At 42.7% G+C, this 2520-nt stretch overlaps 1 protein-coding gene across 1 annotated transcript in view; it reads left to right on the forward strand.

The window, feature by feature from the left end:
* Window positions 1-2520, forward strand: part of LOC106884177 (uncharacterized) — a 26417-nt gene that overhangs the window by 18865 nt on the left and 5032 nt on the right. The window lies entirely within an intron of this gene.

Consider the following 2520-nt stretch of genomic DNA (forward strand, 5'->3'; position numbering starts at 1 on the left):
ATGATTTCATCATCATCATCGTTTAACGTCCGCTTTCCATGCTAGCATGGGTTGGACGATTTGACTGAGGAGTGGCGAACCAGATGGCTGCACCAGGCTCCAATCTGATCTGGCAGAGTTTCTACAGCTGGATGCCCTTCCTAATGTCAACCACACCAAGAGTGTAGTGGGTGCTTTTATGTACCACCAGCACTAGGGCCAGTCAGGCAGTACTGGCAACGGCCACGCTCAAGTGGTGTTTTTTACGTGCCACCTGCACAGGAGCCAGTCCAGTGGCACTGGCAATGACCTCACTCGAATGTTTTTTCACGTGCCACCGGAACAAGTGCCAGTAAGGTGATGCTGGTAATGATCACGTTCAAATGGTGCGATTTATTTATTTATTTATGTTTTACCGTGCTGGTGCCACATGAAAAGCTCTCATGCTAGTGCCATGTAAAAGCACTCATGCGAAAACCATATAAAAAGCACCTAGCACACACTGTAAAATGGTTGGTGTTAGGAAGGGTATCCAGCTGTAGAAACCAAGCCAAATCAGACTGGAACCTGGTGCTGCTAGAATAAGAATGAGCTGGGCAAATTCAGAGGGCTTCTATCTTTGTTGGTAACTAAGGGCTTCTCCCTCAGAGTAAAAGGCAGATTGTATGACGCATGTGTACATACAGCTAAGCTATATGGTAGTGAAACATGAACTCTGACTGCAGAGGACTTGCGGAGGCTTGAAAGAAATGAAGCTAGCATGCTCTGCTGAATGGGTAAATGGGTTTAAGAAGAAAACTGGGTATCAGATGCATCAGCTGTTGTGTGCCTGAGAGAAGACTGCCCTGGTTTGGTCGTGGGATGTGTATAGATGAGGACAGCTGCATAAAGACGTGTTGAGCTTTAATTGTGGTGGGGAACCTGTGGAAGGGGTAGACCCAGGAGGACGTGGGACATAATAGGAAGAAAGGATCTTTGGACACTGGGCCTCAATTCAGTAAACGACAAGGGACTGGGAGTTCTGATTTGCTGTACTTGAGAAGACAGGTCAAGCCAAGTGAAATCGCTGTTGTCCTTTGCAGGTGCCCAGCGCCACGTTAAAATGCACTTGTGCCGGTGCTGCATAAATGCACCTGTGCTGGTTGGCACATAAGGAGCACCTTAACTCCGTTAAAGGGTCGGCGTTTAAGAAGATAGAAACCATCCAGAACTGACAATTGGGAGTCTGGACAGCTCCTGTCAAACTGTCCAACCCATGCTAGCATAGAAAATGAACGTTAAATGATGATGGTGATGATAATAATGATGATGATGATGCAGCTATATCTGTACCTATTCCATTGTTTCTCTGCACCTGTTCCCTTCGAAATTTTACCACAATCCCCACCCCCTTCTTCTCACCACCCTCTTCTCTGTCTATTATCTTCGTTTCTCTCCTTCCCACAGCTCATCTACCCCCTGTACTCTTCGATATCTCAATCCACCTCTCACAGTGTTCGTAATCTTAAGTCAACAAACCAGGTCTAGCTTAGTTGGCGGAAATTGAAAAATGTAATGTTTTTCATGATGGTACTTATGTTAATTTATTCAAGACGGCATGTATAGTAATTTATTCAAGATGGCACATATTGTAATTTATTCAAAATAGTGTCTCGGGTAATTTATTCAAAATGGCTCATATGGTAATTTATTCAAGATGGCGTGTATGGTAATTTATTCAAGATGGCACGCAGGTAATTTATTGAAGATGGCATGCATGGTAGCTTATTCAAGATGGCGTGCTTGGTAATTTCTTCAAGATGGCATAATTTCTTCAAGATGGCATAATTTCTTCAAGATGACATAATTTCTTCAAGATGGCACACACAGTAATTTATTCAAGATGGCACACACAGTAATTTATTCAAGATGGCACACACGGTAATTTATTCAAGATTGCTGCACCTGTATGAAATATGCTTGTATGGGTCAGCATATTAAAATAACACTGTGTAACATGATTTCTGTCCTTGGCTAGTGACTGTTATTTCCTGTTTACTTACTCCTAGAAAGCATGAAAAATGGCTAATATTTCCTTCAAACTTTGCTTTTGTTACACTTATTCAAACCTCAAAGAATCCCTCTCAAAACATGGCTATGATCAGAGATGCACATATTGTCAGCCACTAAGGGACATAAAATCTCAATTGGTTAAGGTCCAGCAACTGACAAACAAATCTGTGGTATTGAGCAGAATATTTGCTATAACGATATTTCTGCTTCAGCAACTCAGTGCTGGATCTGTGTGAAATGTAATGGGAAATAGGTCAGTTTGAAAACATTGATGTCAAGGTCAGAAAAACTATATTTCAAGGGAATGGTAGTGATTTCCTTTGATTTCTAGATAGGAGCAAATAGGAAATGGCACTTACTATCAATGCTACCACTGCCACCACCACCACTACTACCACTATCAATGCTACCACCACCAGCACCACTACTACCACTATCAATGCTACCACCACCACCACCACTACTACCACTATCAATGCCACCACCACC

The sequence above is a fragment of the Octopus bimaculoides genome, chromosome 30 (genome assembly GCF_001194135.2).
Source record: "Octopus bimaculoides isolate UCB-OBI-ISO-001 chromosome 30, ASM119413v2, whole genome shotgun sequence".
In the NCBI taxonomy this organism is placed as follows: domain Eukaryota; kingdom Metazoa; phylum Mollusca; class Cephalopoda; order Octopoda; family Octopodidae; genus Octopus; species Octopus bimaculoides.